Source organism: Dreissena polymorpha, chromosome 1 (assembly GCF_020536995.1).
Source record: "Dreissena polymorpha isolate Duluth1 chromosome 1, UMN_Dpol_1.0, whole genome shotgun sequence".
NCBI classification, from domain to species: Eukaryota; Metazoa; Mollusca; class Bivalvia; order Myida; family Dreissenidae; genus Dreissena; species Dreissena polymorpha.
The window spans coordinates 173,471,050-173,496,805 of record NC_068355.1 but is presented as its reverse complement, the minus strand read 5'-3'; the positions used below and the strand labels follow the sequence as shown (position 1 = coordinate 173,496,805).

At 33.2% G+C, this 25,756-nt stretch overlaps 1 long non-coding RNA gene across 1 annotated transcript in view; it reads left to right on the top strand.

Moving 5' to 3' along the window:
• The window catches only part of LOC127861788 (uncharacterized), a 39,767-nt gene extending 19,319 nt beyond the window's left edge, over positions 1-20,448 (top strand). The window contains exons 2-4 of the long non-coding RNA XR_008040320.1: positions 10,413-10,510; positions 11,426-11,515; positions 20,272-20,448. This is a non-coding gene — a long non-coding RNA (uncharacterized LOC127861788). The remainder of the gene's footprint in view (positions 1-10,412; positions 10,511-11,425; positions 11,516-20,271) is intronic.
• The last annotated feature ends 5,308 nt before the right edge of the window (positions 20,449-25,756 follow it).

Here is a 25,756-nt window from a genome sequence, read left to right as displayed (position 1 = left end):
GATTTTACATTTCTATGGCAAACATAACAGAAGTAAAGATTTTGGATAAATTTGAATGAATTATAACAGTTGCAGTTGACGCAAAATTCTTTACTCGGGATATATTGAAGTAAGCGTGCGATTGCCAGGTACAGATATTCAACCGTTGATTGTTACACTTTTAATAGTAAAAGAAACACAGTACAATACTAAAATACCATCGATTGTAGGAATGAACATTATAAAAAAGAGAATTTCCTATGCGGTGTAAGAAATAAAGGCATTGGTAATATGTCAAAATGTATGGAAGTTGGCATTCGGAGTTTAAATAAGTCCACATTTTGGAACAGTCAAGCTTACAAAAGATCTTACCTTTCAACCAATGAAAATCATGACGAGTACATGCCTTGTGAGAAAGTCTGCAGAAATTGATTCGGCCCTATAAAGGAAATGCAGGACATAACGAAACTACCGTATTCTTTAGGGTAGTTAGATTATCAAACCTAAGGAAAACCGCAAGGATCCCAGTACGAGTCTGCAATTTCTCGGCAAAGGTTATAAAGATCAAAGCAAGAACACCTACTTGTTCTATTCAAGAGATAAGTGTCTTAAGATCCGCACCTTTGTTTGGCACTGAAAGACCTACCTGTTATAAACAAGTGGAAAGGGATCAGTCAACTGAACAAGAAAATACCCATAATTGACAGCAATATACTTGTCTGTTCTTCGTCATTGGCCTCATTGGCTTACGGTGGGTAAGCAAAAATTACATCAAAAACAAAACATTTAAGCCAATGGGGCACAGAAATAAGAGCAATATATGTAGTCCAGTTGAGTAAATCTTTATTATCTCCGGAGCATCAAGGAAGTGTTTTAAAATTATTTGAAAAGGGAGTCTATTTTCCTTAAACAACAATCGATTTCGGAAATTTCAGCGGTAAAGAATATAATTTAGCTTGAAAATCCGGAAACTTTCAAGGAGTGTTGCCGAAGGATACCTTCTTTCCTGTTTCAAGACGTGAAACGACATCCGCAAGATATGTTCGAATGCGATACCATAATAAAGTCAAGTAGCCCATTCTCTTCAAATCTAGTCCTCGTGAGGAAGAAGGCTTACACAATACGCTTCTGCATCGACTTTAGGAAACTTAACTTTCGCAAAAAGCAGGGCACATAGGCACTCCCACGAGTCGAGGACACGCTGCATAGGTTGGCAGGCGCGCGGTATTTTTTTTAAGGTAGACTTGACGGGGTATTGGCATATAGAACTGAATGTGGACGATAAGGAAAAGATAGATTTTCAAGTTTGGGATCTCGGCTTTTACGAATGTAACCGGATGACTTTTGGATTATGCAGTGCTCCGGCAACGTTTCAAACTTTCACAGACTGATGGAACGTTGGATGGGAGACATGATTTTGAGAAACTTTCTTATATACTTGATGACATCATCATTTTCAGCTCTGATTTTGAAGGCAATATGGAACATCTGTATTTTGTTGTTTTTTTTGCGCTTAGTGGAATATAACTTGAAGATCAACCCTAGAAAATTTTCCAGAAGGAAACAATATATTGGGTTCATGTAGTATTTGCAAAGGGCATTACATGAAGATAAATGTCGCGAAGGAATGGCCGATTCCCAAGTCCTGCAAAGAAATTAGGTAGTTCTTGGGGTTTATCGGCTACTGACAGCGATTCATTCGTGGATTTGCCGCGATAGCAAGACCGCTTAATGATCTACTGGTGGGGCAGCCGACAAAGAAGAAATATGAAAAAAGCCACCGTAGCAGACTAAGCCGATGCTTTTCAAGTGAGAAGAGCCACAACAGATGAGTTGAAGGCATAGATAACCAATCCATCAGTTTTGGCATAGTATTACGCGGAATACAGCAAGCTCTTCATCTTACATACAGAGGCGTCTTTCGTTAGACTCGGTGCTGTTTCATACCAACGACAAGATGGGAAGGAACGGCCTCTATTATTCGCAGGCCGTAGTCTGAAGAAAAGTGAGTGATCTTATCCTTCACAGGCTCGAATTTCTTGCCTTGAAATGGTAAGTCCTTGAACAGGTTCGTGACTATTTGTTTGGTGGGAAATTTGAGGTTTTTACATATAACACTCAACTTACCTACAGTCAGCAGCTCATTTAAGAAAGATGCCATGAGTCATCGGTGGTTTACTGCACAGTCAACCTATGACTATACCATCACCTACAGGAAGGGGTATTTTCATTTAGGATGTCAATGGTTTAAGTCACTGTATCCCAAAAGAAGACATTGACGCCGTCAGTTCCGCTGCGACAGCTTAAATGGTCACACTTTTGGAGAAAATACGCAACCCAGGAGTATAGTCACCTAGTCAGCGTCTAGGTGTATCTACTAAGTTGTTAAAATGCATACGCCTTATCGTCTACAGACTGGCGCAAGGCACATGATTAGATCCTTTCAACGTTCACCAATCACCTCACTCACCGAACCAAACCAGCTGTGGATTACTGTTATAGTAAGCATGCAATACAAAAGAAGTCCAGTATCGCTTTGAAGAATTAGTTCTTTATAGTTTTAAGTCAAACACGTGTGTCCTTTTACGCAATGCTCCAAGATTTCGGAATATTCATCTGTTCTGTATGTAAGTGCTTTACAAAAGAAGAACCTTTACTTCGGCGGCGTATTCTTATTTATGGGTTCAGATCCAGTGAAAAGTATAAACACTATGACATAAGAAAGAAGAAGGAATATGTTCCCATAATATGACAGGTAGACATGTACGCATTCCTTTTTCCCAGAATCAGTGATTTTAATAATTGAAATTTCTTTCCCGTGTCTCTTTTATTTAACAAATACAGTGATTAAGGGTCAGGTTAATCGAACTTCGAGCAAACGTTATCGTTGATTTAAGCGAAGTGATATAATGAGCAAATATTTTATTAAAGGGACTTTTCCATTCGCTTACTCTTTTTGAATTTTGTGGCTACGCATTAGAATCGTCTTGATGATGCGATTTTAATGAGTAACGACATAGGATTTTATGAAGATCAAACGGCATATGCTTTTTAAAGACCCCCTTCTCTCCCGTTTTCTTGAGCCCTGCTTTAAGTTAAATAAACACGATCGTGTTGATTTACATGATCCGTTGTTTTTTCTTCTCTCTAAATCTCAAGTTACCACTTAAAAATTCCTAACATAGATTATTATTTGTGTCGTCACTTAAAATGTATCTTTTCAAATATAGGCACTTAGATCTCATACAAAATGAATTTTAACATTAATAGTATTAATTGAGAATAATGTAATTTTTGAAAACTAACAAGGCTCTACACTGAATATACAATTTAAACAATTTAAACAGTACATAGTGTGTTTCCAGTTAATATTTTTATCACATAAGTCGTTTATTATTGAGCAATTAACATATATCTATAACTCCCATGAAAATATCGGAGATTGCATTCCCTCAATAAGAAGAAAACAATGCACATAATGAAAATACTATCTTAAAAAAGATGTTGACAATAATTCGAAATAAAAAAACACTTTAAACCATTCTAACAAATATTCCAGCACATTGCCGGCGCATGATTTCCTTTGAGAGGTGATCTAAAGCTAACATCAAGCGACATCAAGGGTTAGAAAATCGTTTTGTATTAGTTGAGAAGAGCAATTAAGACGGCGGATCATTTTCGTTCAAGTCAGTCTAAATTGCTTTCAGTTTGAGACTGATGTTGCCATACTTGTAAAAGATAACTCATGGGTATGCTTATACAATGTTAGTTGTATTATTGACTTTGAGCGACGGAAGACAATACAACGTATTTGACTACATATGATTATAATTTTAGTTGATATATTATGATTTGAATTTTAACGCGTTAAATTAGTTCCATTAATCCAATTGTAACATTATGTAAATACATGTAAAATCTATACAAGACCTATAAATGCCAAAAATTAAGTAAACAATTATAAACTTGAAATTCAATATGACTTTACTATCTGTATGGCATATAATATAACAGTTTATTCTTGATTGCATAAAACTGCATAGTCGCCGCTGTAAAACTTAATGGTTGAGTTTGAGTTAGGTATTTGTAAATAATATAGATACACACTTTATATAGATACACACTAAATATAGATACACACTTAAGAAAACTTTCTTTTTAATAAAACAAACGTTCTGCATATTCCAGTTATATCATATACTGTAACTTTTTCGACGTGTTGATTACAAATAAAAACGTAATATGCTTGTGTTATTAGACTTTTATATATTTTTTAAATCTCATTAAGTGGTAAAAACATGAATAACGTGCTGTACTTCGTTTAAATAAACGAATTGACCATTGCTATAATTCACACATGAAAATGATGTATATAAAGTGCCCTTCGGACAGAAATACTCCACTTAATAACGATTCATTCCGTACGAAACAACAACAAACAAAACCAAATATACTTACGAACATTTCAAATGTTTTTAACCCATTTATGTCTAGCGTCTAGAAAAAAGGGCCTTCGCAAACAGCGTAAACCCAGATGAGACGCCGCATGATGTATAAATAGAAGTCAAAATTTTTTTGAAAATGTAAAATGAAGGTTATTTACTACAATTATAACAGCAGATTCCTTCAAATGATACAGAACGTTGAAGACAAGCTCTAAACGCAATTTATCGATACTGGAAAGTATGAACGGAGTCAGACAAGCAAACTTTTAGCGTTGAGATAATCAGTTTAACTCTTTGAAGAGCCAAGCGTTATGGAAACCTTTGAATATTTTATGTCTACTCAATATATAGCATCCTCTTGGACTGGTTCTTCAATGTTAGCTCACTGAAGTTTCAAGTAAGTATATAAAGGTATGCATAATACATGAAACAGTCATGGTTCTTGAGAACGACGTCAATTAAACCATACTTAATGAATACAATGAAACTTTTATATGAAGAGCTGATTGCGTTGATTTGTATAACTGAAAATACATTTCTGCAATATGCGAAAATATGTTGGGTTTTTAGAAGTTACACATCATAGAATTGATGAGTTAAGTACAAAAACCAAAAACGCTGAATGCATATCCTTCTAAGGCTCAGTTCGCATAACTTTTATACTTATAACTTATGATTATATTCGAATTGTCTGTTGTAAGTTTTTTATTAAAACACAAGCATCGTTTGAAGTGTCCGTATGTCGTCATATTGTATTTCAACGTTTTAAATATTTTTAAGATTAATCATCAAAATCATTTGAATAAGTACTTCAAAATGTTATCATTGAAGACGAAAAACTTAAAGCTTTCATGTTTATTGTTTTACGCCTTCAACGAACTTTTATTTACATTTAGTTACAACGCATTTAGTGATTTTATTCCAAACGTATTTCATTCAGAATTTATTTTTGCTTTATTATTTAGCAGCAGTCAGTCTGTTGTATGTGTTCCTCTGGGATTCTCAAATTAATGCACATAATTTAAAGTGTAAGCGTATTTTCTTATGTTCTACTGAGATTTTAAATTAAGTGGAACATATATGGTGAATATCACTTTTATATAATTATCTATTTCGATTTATTTGTGAAACATAGTTGGTGATCGAATTAACTGACATTTCTGCACATCGTTTAGTATTCAGATAAGATGGGATCCATGAATAATTTCAGACAAAGAAGTTTACAAGTGTATTGTCTAATCCATGACATGTACAATATATACAGATACAATATAAGATGATGAACATGCATGTCCAATCTTTACAGATTTGTAATAGACATTTTTTTTTTAAATATGTAACAAATAGACAAATAACTATTCCTATCATATTAAAAGCGTTGATTTCTATGACATATCATAAAAACCAGATTGCCATTGCCACCTTTGATTAAACAATTGCCATAATAATAATACACATACATTAAATACAGAGTATTAAAGATCAAGGCACTAATGCGCATATTAAAAAAGAAAACATATTTTTAAAGAGCAAGCATCAGCTTTAATTTGATACTAGGTGGATTGGTTGGCAATGACCTTCTGTATTTCAGCTAAAATGTATGTTCAGATAAGAAACATAACAGTATTAACAGTGATAAAATATTTTTCTTTTAAGACAAGAAGCAGTTAATATTCAATATATCCATATCAATATCCTGAATTATATATATTGACAAAAAGACTCCAGTAAAAAATAATAATAAATAATAAACAAAGTATTTATACATAAACCTGACAATAGACCGTTCCATAATTTAGTAATTACCCAATTATCTCCCCTGAATACTCTCCGCGTCCGCCATTACTTCTTATTTGCAAAAGGGGGGTAACTCCACAGATCTTGATACGGCAACAGTTTGCTGCCACCAAGCACTGTAGATTTATCTCCCTTCTAACAAGCATAGAGATAGATTTACACCTAAATATATATAAAAAATGTCATTGCTGCACATGATATTTAACCATGTACGAAATAATAAATATGAAATGAATGCAATTATAGAAGTATTAACTCGGGACTTAATAGTAAAGTGTATTAGATATCTATATTTTAGATGCTAACTAAATAATAATTTCTATTATGCAGCCATGACATATCCTTATAGAATTTATACACATAGTTAACTGTACAACAAATTATTCCTAGATTTTAAAATTACATAGCAGGTTTTGGCAGTAATATTGACTAAATCAGTGTTGGAGAGCACAAAGTTTAACTTCTCTTGTTTGGTAAAATTGACAAAGTTATTTTCAACATCATAAGCTTTATTATTTAGTACAACTCTCAAATCTTGATAGGCATTGCATTCAAATAGAACATGTATTTCAGTTTCAACTGATACTTTACATATCGGACAGACACGCTGATTTTCTGGAATGTTTTCGTATCTTCCAGTTTCTAACTTAAGGGGAGCAACCCCATAACGAAATTTAGCTAGGCAGATCTGTACTTAGGAGATAGAAACGACTTAACATATGGTTCAATCACATAACATGATTAAGCAATCTGTAAGTACGTAACTTATTTCTCCCTCTACCAGACGTACCAACATCATTCTGAATACTATTACGCCATACAGAGATAAAGTTACCCATGGTGCCTTGTAATACCTTATCACAAAATGATTTACGTGACATACTTGTACATAATTCTAATGTTTGTAGCATATTAATACTTAGCATATGATTTTTTAAAAGGAATTCCCAGTTTTTACAACGACTACTACTTTTATCACAACAAAAAGTAAAGATTTTACTGTTGATTCTTTGAAAATCCATAGATTTTAACCGATGCCACTGATTGGCCACAGACTTACATTGTTTCACATGCGGTGGCTGCCAGGCCATCTCCCCATAAAGGGCATAGTTGGGTGCATATTTACCCATACCAAGAAAGAAGCGCATGGCTCGTGATTGTATAGCATTTATACAAGTGTATGATTTTGTACCCCAAATTAGCTAACTGGCCAAACTGAGCTGTCATAAAGCTTAGTAAATACATTGTACGGAACACCACCCATTGCTTTACAGTTTGCTATCAACAAGCCAAGAGCTCTTCCAGCACTTTGTGCCACAGACTTTGCGGTTATATTGAAATCCAAATATTCATCCAACAATAGACCAAGGTAGTTGTACCTACCATTTACTTGCAAATTATGATTACCACATGTAAAATTAAATGAAGTTCTGTTTACATAGTTTGGTCTAAAATGTATTATGTTACTTTAAGATGGATTAACAACCATATAGTTAACATTACACCAATCATTTAAAATATTAAGCATAAACTGTAAATCTTCTTCATTCTCTGCTATAAGAACAATATCATCTGCATAAAGAAGAATGCATACTTTATCATTTTCTAAACATATACCTTAATCAGCGGCCTTTATTTTAATAGCTTAAACATTCACAAACATATTAAAAAGTAAATGTGATAGGGAACACCCATGTCGAAGGCCACACTGTACATCAAACCATTCAGTATAATAACCATTCACTCTCACACTTGAGGATACATTTGTATACAATCACTTTCATGCAGTTAATATTTTCCCACCAATCCTAATACTAGGGTTGCTTAATTTAACCATAAAATATTTCTACTAATAAAATCGTACGCCTTCTTAAAATCAATAAATGCACAAAAGGTCGACTTTCTCTGTTTCTTTCGAGTTTCAATTATATAAGTGAATGATGAAATATGATCAACAGTGCTTCTTCCTTTCCTAAATCCATTTGGTTCGTCTTCTAAAATATTATTTTCTTCAGCCCCAACAGACAATCTTTCATTTAAATTATTACAATAAATTTTGTACATAGAATTTGATAAAGCAATGCCTCTATATGATAAAGGGTCACATGTTTTAGATGTAACAGATTTGGGGATAGGATTTAAAATGATTTTACCCCACTCAGTTGGAATAATTCCTGTGTCGAAGCAAACATTGTACATAATATGTAAAACACGATACACAATTATTATTTTTCAGAATATCAACTGGAATAGTATCTATACCACAAGCCTTACCTAATTTTGCTTTTTTGTAAAGCTTTTTGAACTTCTAATAAAGTAATATTTTTATTCAGAATATATGTAGAAAAGTCATGAACAATTCCATTAACTACATTTTCTCGTATGTCTATTGATTGGGTAGACACTTGTCTATTTACAAATAGACTACTCAAATCTTCCTTCCATGTATTAAGGGCAGTGTTAACATCATTACATATTGAGCCATCTTCACATAAAACTTCCATAGGTATAGATTTATTTCTAGCATGAGCAACACCTACCCGACCTATGGACTTCCAAAACTCTTGTTGGTTTGTTTCACAATCTCGAAGCAGTTCGTTTTGAAACGACACCCAGTAGGATCTTTTACTTTTTAGAACCTCACGGTCAAAGCTTTTCCTAGCTGTAATGAAATTTAGTTTCAACTGTTTCTTTACAGACATATTGGTACACTTTAAAATGTAAGTTAATGAACATGGCAGACTTGATAGTGTTGTATGCTGAATCACAATGGTCTATCGCAAATATCCAATTACTTGCAAAAACAAAAGCTGCGTAGTAAACTTTTGTAGAATTTGCATTGGTGTGTGACAGGGTGTTTCACACTTAATACAATTACTTCAATAACGTGCGACTAAAACAACGCATTATCATACATTATGACATTATCTTTCGGTGCATTTGTTTTTTCTTTATTAAACTTACAGTCAGGTATCACAAGTCGACATGAGACCAATATTGTTCTGTTCTGTTCCGGTCTGTTGTTCTGTTCTGTAATGAAATAATGTGATAGTAAACTGTTGTGTGAAAGCGCCGTTTACAGTAAACAGACTGTTAGCTCAAAGGGCAAAAAATAATATTCCGCCCTGCGTTGCGGTTTTGTCAATGTTATTTTTTAAAGTGCTGACAGAAAAACGTTTTCTATTTTAATAGAAAGCCTTAGTTTGAGTTTAAACGTATTTATTTATAACAACACCATCATTATATGATATGTCATTATACACATAATGCATATTTCAAAATGGATAAAAACATGTGGAAAGGAAACGCTGTTTCTAATTCTTCTCTATAAAAAAACCTTACTTGAATTTGGTTAACACAAGCCTTGACAAAATTTATTGGAAAAAAAAAATGCGTTTTCCACCCATCTGCAACACTTTATTTATTATCTTATATCCTCACGTGTTTTCATTTAAAAAAACATTCGTCAGTTCAACCACAAACAATCAATTAAATGTTATAAATATCCGACAAAATGAGACATCTAAACACATTTAGGAATCTCCAAAAGAGTCAATTACACATAAATGAATAATCATTTTGAATCCATTAACATTAAACATGCCCTCTAAACTTACCCTTGCGCCGCATGTAAGCGGATGTAATAAACTGACTGCTTTAGAAAGCATCCGTTTGTGTTAACACTGTATGATTTAAACCTGAGAGTGACTTATGTAATGTCAATATACATATACGGCGATTTCAATATGGTTATCAGGCTGGATCCAATTTAATCAAAGTGCTTGACAAAAACAACAATGCGCATGTATTTATTGAACCACGCTTGTGTAGCACAGGCCTGCAGCCAAACCTCATGCATTAGTGCACTGGTGATTTATGTTCAATTGCTTTTACTACAAAAACATGAAACGCAAATGTTCCATATCAAGACATGTCAAGGTGTATATATCTCATATAACAAATGAATGCAGTTTGCTGTTTGTTGATGCTGTTTTGAATCGGCATAGACTCAAATGTCACATATAAAGCTATGTTTACAGTTTCTTCACCGTTAACAAAGCACTAATGTCATTTTACGTATTTTCGCGAGGCTCGTTTGCCTACGCATTCCTTTATATTTAGTTACTGTGCAATAAAAACTTCGTTCATGTCAATATCAGGTATGATAGTGATGATATTTATATTTTTTAGAAACAAACATTCAGACGCAGACAGTGATACTCGCAGCCATCTTGGCTTGCTGCCTCCTTGCGGCGAATTCCCTGTGGATGCCAACACAGCCAGACGAGGTCAGTAGCCTAAATATACGCTATTAGAAAGAATGAACTGAACTGAAATATGAGAACTTAACCACAAATTTATGTCATTTAACATAAGTGATAATTCAGTTTTGCAGACACATTTCTTTACCACATAGCCTAATCAAAATTGCGTATACAATGCCTCGATACTGTGTGCTAAATTATTGTCTTGTAAGCTTTTCTTATAATGAATATGTACGTTAAGGTAACACAATATATAATGTTTAAAAACTTGAATCTATAAAAGTGATATGAATAAACACGTGTTAGCGTTAGAATGTTCCGTTTGTAATTCAAACACAGTTGCACCACTTGGTTTTAATTATAAATGTTATTTGAGATGCGAATAAAATATGAATTGAACACGTTTTTGTTTGGAAGAATTTGCGCTTTTTTTAAGCCTATGAAGAATTAAAAATCGGATATAATTACATTGTCAAAAAACAACTAAAATTGTGATTACGTAAACGACATTACAGCGTTTGGTAATCCTGTAAATTCGATTTTGATGTATAGGCAATACGTTTGATGGTGTTTAGTTGAGCTTTACGCATTAGGTGTAATCGGTGTGCAATAGATTTATATGTATATATTGATTTTTCGGATCTATTCAGTTATATGCAAATATTTCCAAATGATTGACGTCTGTGTAGCTAATAAATTCCCGTCTGTTTTCCCTTGAATATTAAAACCATTATTTAAGTTATGTTTTGAATTAAATATTTAATTAATATCACCTCACGAAGTTCAATACCAGTGAAAATCTTTGCATAACATTGACGATTAACACAAATAGCATCTCAACGTATGGTAGCGCCTATTTTAATTTAACTTTAATTAGAGTATACAAATATATGTATATTGTTGCATTATAGTATTCTGTCATTTTACTGTCATTTTCAGAATGGAAATCCTCTAAGCGCTGACAAACGTCCAGAGTACATGGAGACGCGAGACTTGTCCTACTTAAAGAGTTACTACTTGTTGCACTGGGTGAGGTATATATTCGTAAACGGCATTAACATGTATTTGCGTTATTGCTTGGATTGTTGATTATGTTGCCCACCACAACTGACATGCGCACATGCATTTTTCTCAATAATTGGTTTGGTTGGATCATTGCGAAGATGATGTGATTTTTCTTCTTTTTGTTTTATGAATCAAATCGGAATGTTTTATGGAAATAATGTTACCCCAAAAGACTCATGCGATTATAGCGGGAGCTATAAATATAATTTGCTTGTTTAGGTCACCTTTCATTCGTACAACAGCATCTACTCACCCACTGGGAAATGTTCAAAATGAATTATTCTTAGGTGACCCTCTTGAAAAGATGATTAAATTCATTGCATATGTAGAATACCGTCATAGGAACGGTAATTACCTTCGTTGAAAATTTAATACCGATCGTACAAAGAGATGATGGTTAACATGAACCAAGTCAGGATCTGTCTACAAAATACACATACCACTTTCTGACTCCATACTGTATTTATAATTTGGTTCAAAACATAACATTTAATGACATGTTGGAGAAATGGTTATCATTTAGTTTATATATTTATCCATTACTGATGCATCACGTATTTGATAATATAAGTATTCGTCATGCGGGTATATCATATATCTTGGAATTCATTTGATGATAATCCACTAGGGAACGCGGACTGTTTAAGACCTATATAAACTTAATTATGTTAAATCCCACAAGCATACGTATTATGTGCGTAGTGTACTTATTTAGAAAATGGACACGATACTTGAACACGTTTTCTGCTTTAGTTGCTCATTTGTGGCAAACGCTGTCTTAGTTGGAAATTGAGTTTGAAAAAAAATGATTATACGAAAATAGCTGCACTCAAGTTATGTTGGAATATGTTTACTCAAGCTTAATTTTACAGATGCCATGAAGGTAGCAGGTTACATATGTTTGCACAAATGCAAATTGTTTAAAATTATATGCCGAAATGTGTTTGCGTACACAAACGGAAAACAGCAATTTTAAATATTAACCATACAATACCGACTCTACCCATTTATGCCTAGTGGACTCGCCCATCCTTCTAAATTGGATCAATTTATTTCCAAAATTAGGGATGTCTAGTATATTTATTTCTATATTTAGAATATTTCTTACTGAAATTTCTTTAAGCAAACAGCGCAGACCCTGATGAAACGCCGCATCATGCGGCAACTCATCTGGATCTACGCTGTTTGCCAATGCCTCTTTTCTAGACGCTAGGCATAAATGGGTTAATTAATACTTACTACATCTGTTTTCATCACGGACTATTATTATTTATTATTAATAACATAGCTTAAAACATTAATACACATTTGCGGATCCTACAAAAAAAAAACTATAAATACTTAACAACAAGCAATGTAACAATTTTACCTTAATGAACGGATCTATTTCTATTGGTATATGTGGATTATATTTTAAAACGACTTAGTGGAAATATTGATGCCAAAGTCATCACAACAAATGCTTCTCGATAATCCTGTTTTCTCTAAAACTTTGATCACATTCATTAAACAGAAGCTTCTGAAAGTATATCCCTATGAAAGCCTTAGGTGTTAATATTTCTTTCATGTACCATTAAAAACAAAATCTTGCTCACGAGTTGTAGGAAGTGTAACTCGCTTTTATAAATGGAATATCACACACAAAGGCGCAGTATGGAATAGCTTTTTTGTTTGTTTAAGTCGCATATAGCTCAATTTTATGAGTCGCGTTCTGAGAAAACGGGGCTTAATGTATGTGCGTAAAGTGTCATCCCAAATTAGCCTATGCAGTCCGCACAGGCTAATCGGGGACGACACTTTCCGCTTTAATGGTATTTATCGTTTAAAGGAAGTCTCTTCTACACGAAAATACGGATAAGGCGGAAAGTGTCGTCCCTGATTAGCCTGTGCGGACTGCACAGGCTAATCTGGGACGACACTTTACGCACATGCATTAAACCTAGTTTTCTCAGAACGCGACTCAGATATGTTGCTTGAAATGCCGATTATCCTTATAGAGTCATGCTCTGTCCAAGCTGTATGTTTTGAACTCATCATATCACCAACAAATGCAGTATCATAATTTGACATTTTAATGGTGTATGACAATACATACTGATAGCAACTTTTGTGTTAACAGTCCTACACTTACTTGTGTGCTAAATAATTTTGAACATATCTTTGCTATTCCATTTGTAAATGGAACACATTTTGAAGTATGTTTACTTTTAACATCTAATACTATAATATTTTAGTCGATGCTCTATTAAAACAAACTGATTTGGAACGTCTAAGCCATCCAAAGAGCTAATGTTGAAAGAGCATTGGATGGTCCCACCCCCCTTAAAAAAAAACGCAACAACAACACCTGATTTAATTAAGTCTTTAGTCATCTTTTGGTCAGTGAACGGTCAAATGCAATACGCTGGTCTCACCAAAGTCCAGTCATACACGAACCGCCATTGCATGTTAATTGAATATGTTCACAACGAGCTGCTTTGGGATAAAATCACTCTCAACAATATCGATATGTTGCGGATTCAATTAAATATATTATTGATACGATTAAACATAAACTTATCGATACTAAAAGTTTTTGAAGAACATGTTTCATTATTTATAGTCTCAAGTGGCATTCATCAAGTGAATGTGAATGTTAATTCCCTGAATGCGTCGACGTGGCGTAGTTGATATTGTGTCCGCACAGCGACCGGGAGGTCATGGGTTCGCTACCCACCGTGGGGGCGTTCTTTAGATCTCTCTCAAAGAATCCAAGTACTGTGGTTCTAGTACCAGGACACGGACTCGAGAGCGTTATAAATAAGCCTTAGGCTTACGATGAAATCGAGCTAAACTAAATAGGTTTAAACTAAACTTAATGCGTTAAACACTACCTAAATAGACTGGACCACCGTAAGAATTTGTATAATTTACAATTTACTTGTGTCGACGTAACAGAATCGACACAGGTTGCTGAACTGAAATTTTATCATCGCACTCATTCAGGTTTTGACGGCTTATCGTATTCGTTATGCAGCACACAGTACGAACATAATATTTACGAATGTATTACATAGTTAACATATTTGGTGACACATACTCATATAATTATAAGAGTTAATAATTGAATAAGCAGGTGCTTATAAAACGGCTAAAACAAACAGCAAACTTGAAAGTCGATCGTTACATTCGACTTGTTCTCATTACTCGCTTATATTTCATTTTGGCCATGCTCTGTTAAAAGGGGGGTTAATGCAAAAATCCATTTCAAGGCGGAAAGCGATAGTATGATAGTTTACGCACATTTATTAAATCACATTTTCACAGAAGCGGCTCATTCATTTGAAAACCATGGCATCAGAAGACTCGCAATTGTTAACCGTCAAATATCATAATTTAATTCCGCTTTTTTTATAAAAAAATTGCTTGCGAATAAAAGCAAGCCCTCACAGTTCGTACACGCGTTGACAGGCTCTTAATCTATTAAGGGTATTCACACGCCTAATGTCAAGTAATGATTAACCTTAATCAAGAGCTTACAATTCAAACATCATGCCAGCGCATTGACGATGGAATCATCAATGCATCGGTACTTAACAAACCTGAAAGCAAGGAACCGGAAGTTCCCACAAAGCGCGGAGAGAGGCTTGGATTGTGCTTCAGACGAAACCAGTCAAGAGCCTTTCATGCTCGACCATGCTGGAAGGAATCGGGTATGCCAATATACTCATGAATCCAAATGTGTAGTACCCACCGGAAGTTGTAAAAGGCAACTTCAATATGTTTGCGAATTATATGCACCGATATTTCTGATAAAATAATTTTTTTGTAATATCAGGCTCCCCTTATTAAACTGCGCAACGAGTCGACTCAGAATATGGGCATAGTAGACTCATGGACCAGACTGGGTTTCAGTGGAAACGATGACTTGTTTGATTGTTTAAGTAGGGCCTTGTTTGATTGTTTAAGTAGGGCCTTGTTTGATTGATTAAGTAGGGCCTTGTTTGATTGTTTAAGTAGGGCCTTGTTTGATTGTTTAAGTAGGTATTGAACTGAATACCAAAATACTACAAACTTTAACTGAAAAAAGTAAATTAAGTGGAACAAGATAATGGTAGATATATAATGATTTCACTGGTATTTCACATGAGTTTGGATTGAAGAAAACAACACATCTTTGTTAACATTGTAACTGGTTTATTAGAAAACACAAATTGTATAAATTATCATGATGGTTTGCATATTATAAGTATTCATTATTGATTAATTTTACAAACACCGCAAATGTAAATATATATATGAAAAAGAGACGACTGTTCATGTTAACGTATTCAAAGAGTTCATTAATGTGTATGAACATAGAGTATTCTGAATAAGTAGACTATTTTATCTTTACAGAATAAGGTTCGGTAAGATATTTTTATTTGTTACAGTTCAAATCCCCTGTATAGGCATTCAGTGGCTCGTAAAATTATACGTTTACATCTATAGTTTATTCTTTCAAAAGATTGTATTGGGCATTTGAAAACCGTATTAGTTCTTTGATCTTCAACTTCAATACCCGTTAAGCATGCACGTGTAAGCAATCTTTCCTTCTTACATTGCGTGTATTACAACATTATTGTGGAAAATTCGCCACGACTGAATGACTCGCAACCTTTTTATAATTGACATTTTACGTAGGACCCGCTTATATAGAAATGCACTTTGGATTGGTTGATAACTTTCATATTTAAGTTATATTTTGTCAATAACTTCATTTTGCATGAATGTGTCTGCAAACAAACGTTTCTGTCCGTTTTTTTTTTCAATAGCCGGACACAAAGATGGCAACATCTAACGCATGCCATGCCATGCCATGTTTTTTATTGATACATTACACGTCTCATTTACGTATTATCCGTCACATCACGTATAACGCATATACTACACAGACAAAAATTGTGAATTAAGAATAATGTCTTACACAGAAATAAGCCGAGTTATTCAAACTGTATTTTTTTTTATAGCAATTGAACTTATGTAAGCTTATTTGCGGTCAGGCAAATTAGCTTTTAAAGCTCTTATTTCAACGTGTTTTATTATGTAGGGCTCCATAATTGGAGATAAGGTTAGTCTGTCACATTAGTATTGTCTTCCTTAATGTTAATAAAGAGGCAGAAAACGTGACCTATACATACGGAAGGAAGATTAAATGAGTCGCGTTCTGAGAAAACTGGGCATAATGCATGTTCGTAAAGTGTCGTCCAGATTAGCCTGTGAAGTCCGCACAGGCTAATCAGGGACGACACTTTCCGCTTTTATGGTATTTTAAGCTTCAAGGAAGTCCCTCCTTACCGAAAATCAAGTTTAGGCGAAAAGTGTCGTCCCTGTTTAGCCTGTGCGAACTGCACAGTCTAATCTGGGATAACACTTTACGCATATGCATTTAGCCCAGTTTTCTCAGAACAAGGCTCAAATGCTCATGAGCCAGAAATTCGTTGTAAATAAAGGTGAATAAATTACGTGATAGTATTCAGTACTATTTTCAAACAAGCATTTTGTGCAGACCCTAGTGTTTAATGTGCCTCTCAGCTTAATAGATTAATACCAGGAAAACTATGTTCGAGCAGATATTGGGATACAATGAATGAATTTTTAATACAAGATAACTGTTGTACAGTTACATTTAATGTAACTCTTTATATAACATAAAACTGCTAACAGCGAGTATGAAATCTCAGTGAAACATTACCTTTTTTCTAAATTACCACTTTACAAATCGATGAAACATCTTTTTTTCACGTATTCAAAATATAAAATAAGGTTTTATAGACAGAACTTACAAGCCGATCCAATTAATTTTCTTTAACAATTATCTAAGGAAACAACATAACAATTTTAAAGTGTTTGTAATGCGGAACATAAAAATAATTTGGAATATTACTCATGATTCTTTAATGTTGCATACGCAATGAAAATTATAGAATAGTTGTATGAAGCCGAAACTGCAGCCGTACCAGCTTGAATATTCGATGTATTAAGGTGTGTGTATGTTGATCTTGAGACTCCAATTTCCACTCCTTGTGATACGCATTTTTAGTTTCCTTTTAATTCGAATGAATATATATAATTTCCGAACTGTCCATCAGTGCTTTAATCTTTCAGACTCGCATGCCGTTACCTTGTACACACCTTTTGGTTTCCTCTCTGTAACCATACCACTCCAGAAACTGCAGAAATTATTAAACAATATAAAACAGAGGCAAACTTTAACAGTCAGCCATCTCCCGCCCGCCACTCGGGAGTTATGGCCCTTGCATTATTGTCCTTGGTTAATCTTAATTTTAAAATATCGTCGTGAGCATATATCAACATAAATAAGATAATAAATCGAAACTTACCATATACGTAGCTTTATTTAAGGGAATGTGCGATGCAGAATAAATCTTGGTCCCTTTGATTCAGAGCTGTTTCCCTTTGGATATATGTGTAACGTAAATACTATTCGGAACGTTTCTTCCAACACTGAAAGAGATATCAACTTAAGATTTAATTGGATGATATTGTGTATCGTTAAGTAGACACGAACATTTACTCTTGTTGTAAAAATATTGCCCTTTGTGTATACATTCTATCCGGAATATACATTGAAAACTTAAAAAGGCATCGAATTGAAGTTTAAAAGATAAGTATAAGGTATCATAATTGGAAACTTCATTGCAAAAACGCTGGCTCTTTCTTCCATATTTCTTTAATATTGCCCCTTTTTGTTCTGAAATTTTTAACGAAGCGAAACGATTATCTCAAAAATTCAAATTAATATCAACTGCAAACCTTAAGTATAGATATATCGTATTGAAAGGACGCGAAATGCACTCATGCTTCTATTTTTTATTTTATTTTATTTTTATTGTTGGAAATAACCCTTTTATAATTTTATTTTTATTGTTAAGAATAACCTTTTTATAATAAATTTAATTGCTGAATATTAACCCAAATCAAACATACATGTTTCTACCAAGTTTGAACATCTGTTAAATGGCAAACTTAAAAATATAGACTCACAATAAACACTGGACAAGCTGCTTTAAACAACCAGGGCTCGAATACACGAGTTTCGTACTTCTTTGCATTCTTTCTTTGTATTGCGAATATTATTTTAATTTACATAATATAATGTGTACATTGCGTATGACGCAGCTGTACAATCCTACATGTGTAACAAACATATTTGTTATGTAAAATATTCTCGATATAGACCTTTCAAAGTATAATTAGCTTACAACATTGTTGTGATGCCGTATTCGTTTGCATTACATGTGATTAACATAAAAAGTGTGCAAACTAATTAAGTGTTCCAGTTTAACGTTTAGTAATCACAAACCGCTTTCTCAAACTGACACATAATTCATGAACCAATCTGTTGAAAACGTTGTCTGTGAATTATGCATGGGAACATAAAAGCTTCCACTATCAATATGACATGTAATAAAAATACAGCGAAAAACACGTATCGCTACTTAACCCATTTATGCCCAGTGGACTCTCCCATCCTTCTAAGTTGGATCAATTTATTTCCAAAATTCGGGATGTCTAGTATATTTATTTCTATATTTAGAACAATTCTTACATAAATTCCCGTAAGCAAACAGCGTAGACCCAGATGAGACGCCGCATCATGCGGCGTCTCATCTGGGTTTACGCTGTTTGCAATGTCCTTTTTTCAGGACGCTAGGCATGAATGGGTTAATCATTGGACATCCATAAATGAACGACATTCTTGCTGAAGGATTGTAGCACACTCTTTAAGTATTGCAGTATCTGACTTATATGTTTCAGATTTGCTTGATAACTTGTCTAATAGGACTGTCTAATTTTGGATTTAATTTATAATAAAGATGTATCTGGCATTTCCTTTTGATCGAAACTAATTCTTATGAAAAGATTTGTAAGGCCACAAAAATGCGTCAAACACGTCAACTAAACTGTTGCATTTGTTTTTACGACATGAACAAAACAATGTTGTGCCTGTAGTAATAGACAGGTTTTCATACTGTAGCAGTTAAACCAGGTTCATACATGCACACATGGTTTAAGCCAGCCATATTTCTGCCACTTCATGCACAAACAGTCTACATACTGACTGATAAAAGTCGTTCCGTGATGCTTATTATGTTAATGTTCATGGCCCGTCTGCTAGGTCATGTTTTTTTTATACCTGCTATAAATGAATGACAACACATTAACAATTTAATGGATTAAACTTGAAGTAACAATAGTCAGTGCCGCCTTTTGAAATAAATTAAAAGGCTGTCAATACAATTGCTATACAGTAAAAACTATGCAATTTCAATTGATGCTCTAAGTAAACAAATATAAAAAGTCTGATAGTAAATAATACTTGTGTTTTACCTATATATTCTTAACTCATCTATGCCTAGCGTCTAGAAAAAAAGACTTGGCAAACAGCACAGGCATCATGCGGCGTCTCATCTGGGTCTGCGCTGTTTGCTTGAAAGAATTTCTGTAAAAAATATACAAGACATTCCTAGTTTTGGAAATAAATTTATCCAATTAAGAAGGATGGGAGAGCCCACTAGGCGTAAATGGGTTAACGAGTAACACGTTATACCTGATTAATGAGTCTGAAGTATATGGGTTGTAAGTGTTTTATTGTCATTCATATTGTTTTTTGTCGCTCACATTTATTCATCTTAACATTAATACTCATTTGGCACGTATATTTTCGTTTATTTCAGGACGAAGATAAACGGCTGTTAACATGGGTGAACGGCGCATTGACCACATGGGGGAACGTTGAGACTTAACTAACGCTTTGAATTTTGATATTTCATCTCGACATCCTTGATTTCACAATAAAAGATTATATTTTGTGTCATTTAACATTAATCATGAAGACCAGTTCGATGTAGAAATGGAACATGTATATTGTCATTATTTTGTTAAATATCTTATATAAAGTACTTTTTTCAGTCTCAAAAGTATTTTTTCAGTATCATTTTATTTTGTTTATTTATGCAATTTATTGTTTTGAAATTGTATGAATTGTATGTATTAATAATACATAGATGTTAAACGTTCACGTAAACTGTATATTACTGTATAACTGTAATCAGCGATTATGACCTTGTGGTATTAAGTGAAACTTGGACAAGCAAAACGCAATCAACAAACATCGAAATTCAAAACTATCAAAGTGAACATATTTATGGACATAAATCATATGGGATTAAAAAAGGTCGTCAAGCCGGAGGTATTTCAATTTATTATAAAACAACATTTAAAAATAAGATAACTGTTGCAGAAAAAGATAATTATGGAATAGTATGGTTGAAATTAGATCAATCACTGTTTGATTTTGATAAAAATGTATACTTATGTTGTACATACATTCCACCTATCACTTCCAAAGTATTCAAAGACAAAGACTTTGATTTTGTTGAGGAAATAGAAAAAGGCATCGAAACATATTGTAATTTAGGCCTTACATACATTGTTGGAGATGTAAACTCAAGAACTGGGAATTTATCAGACATATTAGAATATGACAAACATTTAGATGGCGATACCACTTTAAATACAAACAACTCTCACTTCACGCCCACGAGTTTTCCTAAACGCATGAATACAAGATCACGTGATTGACATTCAAGGTCGCGCTTTGATCTCCATGTGCAAAATCACCAGTCACATTATTGCCAACGGTCGATTAGCGCAAGATAAACATGGGAATTACACTTTCAGTTCATCACGTGGCCTCAGTGTAACGGATTATTTATTAATGCAAAAGGATACGCTCGATCGGAATTTTGTTAAAGAATTTGAAGTTCTAGACTGGAAAGAATTTTCTGACCATGCAGCTCTATATTTTAGTTTAAATATGAAAAATCACACCAAAAAGACACCATTTAATATTAATGAATGTAATACAACAGAAACTGAAAAAATAGTGTTTGACGAATCTAAAATTAATGAATTTAATACGTCAATAAAAATACAATTTAAAACTTAAATACAGTGTTTGATGAAAATAAAACGGTAGATGAGAAAACTAGTATTTTGACTAAATATCTTCAAGAAAACAGTGCATGCATATTCGGAAAAGTAATAAAAATAAATTCGCACAACAGGCAACATAAAAAACACAATGGTTCGATTCAACCTGTAAAAATGCAAAAGACAATTTCAAACACGCAAAAAATGCTTTCAATAAAAGTAAAACTGATGCAAACAGACACAATTTTATTCAGCACAGAACAAAATATAACGATGTAAGACGAAAAGCAAAACACCGCTATAGAGTCGTAGAAGGGGCACGGTTAACCAATATAGCTAAAACCCAGCCTAAATATTTTTGGAAAAATATTAAAAAATGTCATAAACAACATACGAGTATTCCCGACAACATCAATATAGAAAACATGTATGAACATTTCAATAATTTATATAGTAATGATATAAACGACATGTCCAATGAAAACATTGACAATATCCATGACAACACTAGCAACAGCGAAACAAATGATTTTCTTGACTCCCATATAACATAGAATGAAATACAACAAGCATTATCAGAACAGAACAGAACAGAACAGAACAGAACAGAACAGAATAGTTTATTTTTGACTTAAGCATGTGAAGCTCATCGTCATTAACATACATATAGATAACAGCATGCGTTGAAGTACACACAAAAACACACATCATTTTAAATAATAAATAATCTAAATAAACACGAAATAAACATAGTTCGTGAACATATTTCGTGAGAATGGTACATGGATGGGTTTAATACACAGTGGTCACACAATGTTATGCATATAGGTTTACAAATATAGGTATAATTACATATTTCTGACCTTATTTTTTTGTAAAAATGTATTTCTATTTAACACTACATATATATGACATTTTCTCTTATTTTAAAGCATGTTAAACAATTCATGGCTAGCTTTCTTAATACAGTTTTGTTTGAGCTATTAAGTAGTTTAATAAACTTGAACATATTTGGCCGGATTCAATAATAGTTCGGAATTAATACATTCCTAACATCATTATAATAAGGACATTTAAGAACAAAGTGAAATTCATCCTCGATGTCATTAAGGTTACATAATATACATTTGCGTTGATCTCTGTCAATATTCTGGTGTCTGCCCGTTTCTATGGATAATTTGTGAGAGGACAAACGTAATTTTGCAATAATGTTCCTATGTTTTTTGTTGTCAACAATATCAAGATACGATGATCTTTCAAAAACCGGTTTGAGTTCCTTATATAGGATCATTGAGCTACACGACGTCACACTGATATCCCAGTTGGTAATATACTGGTCTCGTAATCTGTTTTTGAATAACGGGATAAAGTGATCATTGTTAACAGATTCGGGGAAAAGCCATACATCGGTGAAACCGGTTTGGTTAAGAATGTCCCGTATTTTCGATGACCAATTGTTAGCATTATTTTTACGTTCAATTTCTAATCTTTGTAAAACTACAACTTGTTTAAGAATACAATTTCCCTGTTTCTCAGTATGTAATTTCAAAAAATATTTAACCATCCTGACATATCTGTCGATATCCATGACAACACTAGCAACAGCGAAACAAATGATTTTCTTGACTCCCATATAACATAGAATGAAATACAACAAGCATTATCAACACAACACAGCGGAAAATCAAGCGGGACGGATCAGATACCAGCTGAAATAATCAAAGCTTCATACACCATCATAAAACCACATCTGACACATATATTCAATAACATATTTGAAAGTGGAAATTACCCGAAGGATTGGGGACTAGGTTACATTACACCAATTTATAAAAGTGGTGACCCAAATCAAGCAGAAAACTATCGCGGAATAACCCTAAATAATATAATATCAAAGATTTATTCACAAGTGTTATTAAACCGACTAACCAAATGGTGCGAATCGAACAAATCAATATCTGAATTCCAATACGGTTATCAAAAAGGCAAAAGTACTGTAGATTGTATTTTTATACTTCACAGTCTAATAAATAAAGTACTAAATTCGGGCCAAAAATTATACTGCATTTTCATTGATTATGCTAAATGCTATGATAGCATAAACCGTGCACTATTATGGCAAAAACTGATATCGCAAAAAATTAGTACCAAACTTGTATCCGTGTTTCGAGCTATGTATATTTCTGTTAAGGCAGCCGTTAAAATGAAATCACAAATATCCGATCATATAATATCTAATACAGGAGTAAAACAAGGAGACCCTTGTTCAAGCATACTTTTTTTAATGTTCGTCAATGATATGGTAGGGAACATAAACTCAAACATCGAAGGAATTATAACGATTAACGACATTAAGTTTTTCTTGTTATCATACGCAGATGCTCAAGTTCTATTTTCGACATCACCAACATCATTACAATCAATGTTGAATGACATTGAAAATTACTGCATATTATCTCAACTTAAAATTAATACACGTAAAACAAAGGTCTTGATCTTTGAAAAAAGTAATCGCCATACAAATTATAACTTTTACCTCTACGGGGAATTATTAGAAATAGTGACATCTTTCAAGTACTTAGGTATAACACTATTTAAGAATGGTAACTGGTATAAAACAGCCCAAACACTAGCAGAACGCGGAAATAGATCTCTACATAAACTTTTCACTATTATTAATCAATACGAATTCTCAACACGCGAACAATTAAACCTATTTGATAAACTAGTCACCCCAGCCCTACACTATTTAGCAGAAGTATGGGGATTTACGAAAGGTAAAGAAATCAAAATAATACATACAAAACTACTTCGAAAAATCTTAAAAGTAAACAAATCTACAAATCTAGCTGGTATGTACGGAGAATTAGGACGATACCCGTTATACATAATACACAAATTACAAATATTCCGCTATTGGTTAAAAATACTTAAATCAAGTGATAACAGTATCACAAAAACAATATATTCTGTGATATTTAACGATGCACAACAAAATATCACATTCAACCATCGAAATTGGGCGTCACACATAAAAAACACTCTTGAGGAGCTTGGGTTAAGCAATATATTGGCGGATCAAACAACTATCATAAATCAAACCGATCAAACATTCATCTACAATACAATTAAATAACGTTTATTAGATAATTACAAACAAAGCTGGTATAGTGAGATCAATAATTCCCCTAGACTCATGAGCTATTGTAGATTTAAAAACACTTTTGAGTTAGAACCATATCTTGATTTTATAACAAATAAGAAATATAAAACATCACTTACACGATTTCGATTATCGTCACATAGATTAGAAATAGAAAGAGGTCGTTATAATAACATACTACGCGAAAATAGAAAATGTAAGTTTTGCAACGAACACGCTATAGTAAACGAGTATCACTTTCTACTTGTTTGTCCTTTATATAGAGAAATTGGAAAGAAACATTTAAAATCATATTTTCAAAGGTGGCCAACGTTCAATAAATTTGACCTTCTAATGCAGTCGGCAAATAAAAGAGACATAATAAGCCTTGCTAAATATATTTTCAATGCTAATGAAATGCGTAATAATATAGACAATCAGTTATAATTGTTAACTTCTACAAGACATAGCCATGTTATTTTTAATTTTATTTTTTCATTGAATATTTTTGTATAATTAAAATAATTCTACATTTTCCTTGTATTACAGTTGATGATATAATTATATTGATTACTGCTGTACTACTGTTTTTTGTAAACTTCTCTGAATATTGAATCAATGTATTTTTAACACACACATTGCGTAACTTTTTGTTTTGTGGCAAAAAAGCATTGTACTATGCTCATATGCTAATAAAGGTTGTTGTTGTTGTTGTATACACTTATTATTAACGACAATTAATCGCAGTTATGCTTCTTCAATAATATTTATTTAAGGTGTCATCTGAACATAAACGATTTGATCAAACTTTGGACAAATCATTTTGTTCTGGTTGTTAACAACAAAACGACTGACTTGAAGACGACATAACAGTTTATGAAAATAAACGTTAGATGTTTTAAAGTATATTTTATTTTACAAAGCTTTTTTAGAAACTATTTTATTAATTGTAACAGTATGATGAGCTTATGATAAACAAACACTATTCAACAAGCCTATACTGCAAAATATTTTCTTCATTCAAAGAACACCTTATTTTGCCCAAGCTGTCCCATCCATGTTTTAACTTTACTCAAAAGCCAGTG